Below are 1,381 nucleotides of genomic sequence, written 5' to 3'. Positions count from 1 at the left end.
GTCTCATTTAGAGCACTGGTTGATCCAGTCCAATGCTGCTTTGAAAAAACAGTACAAAAGCAAGATTTATTAGCTGATCCTGGACAGCAAAACACAGGATTTTGAAATTAAAATTTTTGAACAAATGGGCCCTTGTTACTGTGCAATGCTCCAATGGGCGTCATTTGGTCGTGGTATTCTCGTGGATGCGACTTGACACACACCACCCACCCAAACACCGTTGCAATCCAAGTACCCCCTCTCATGCCAGCGCCCTCCCTGCAGGACATGCATTCAGAGCAGTAGGATCTGCATTAATCACAGCTCTGTATCATGCTAGTGATATGTTGTTACATAGGAGTGGAAGAGTTGTATGAGTGAAGACAGATTACAGTACTACACAACACATGTAAACTATCAAATAAAAATTAACACTATCACAAAACATAAAATCGTGATACTTAATGTACTGATTTTCACACACACCTACTTTGCTGTGGTTATGTCTGCTACCTAGCAGGAAATGTCTGCTGTTAGCAAACCGGTCATTTGCTTATGTACCATTATGTAAAGACATTAGTTCCTCCTGCGTAGTTCCTGCTTGGTGCATGTCTACAAACTGTATGACAGTCCTGCCATTGTGAGATGAACAGAAAAAATGCGAAGTGATCTTGATTAACCAATCACGTGAACAACAAACTGCAGTTCCTTAAAATCAGTCCACAGGCCATGATTGGCCCCTTGCCTGGACCTCGGACATGCCTGTTCTACAACATTCAGGCTCAAAATCAACCTGTCAAGGAGAGAAAACAGGAAACATTTTTTCTTTTGAGAAAATAATTTATTTTGGAACACAATAACCATATTTCCTCATATAATTAGATCACACACACCACTGGTTTTCTTCAACAAAAACACCCAGTGTTCAATGTCAGAGTACATCATGTTGTGTGCCCCTTCTTGCGTGTCCCTTAACCGTCTTTAAGGATCAAAATGTCTGTAAACATTAAATTAAAGCTGTATAATGTAGATTAACTCACTGCGGGCTCTCGGGCACCTGCTTGTGCTGATAAAAATACTTTTGGAAAAACAACACTGAGCAATGTTCATCCCAATCCAATGTGTATTTCTTTTTCATCGACATTTAAAGTCACTCGAGATTTGTATATTTGAATTCTTCAGTTTCCAAATTAAACATGAGCCCACAATCTTAAAAGAAATGAGATGCTTGAGTCACTGGGGTTAGGTTAAATACACAGGAGCACATTCTCATATCAACACAGTAAAACAACATTTCAGATCCCACACTCCATGAAGAAAATTATCGTAATGTATATGACGTTTTGGTCTAACACACTTTGACACTGTTTCCTGTCATATGAAAAAGATAAGAGAATCCCTC

Source organism: Epinephelus fuscoguttatus, linkage group LG2 (assembly GCF_011397635.1).
Source record: "Epinephelus fuscoguttatus linkage group LG2, E.fuscoguttatus.final_Chr_v1".
Classification (NCBI taxonomy): domain Eukaryota; kingdom Metazoa; phylum Chordata; class Actinopteri; order Perciformes; family Serranidae; genus Epinephelus; species Epinephelus fuscoguttatus.
Note: the sequence above shows the minus strand (reverse complement) of the source record.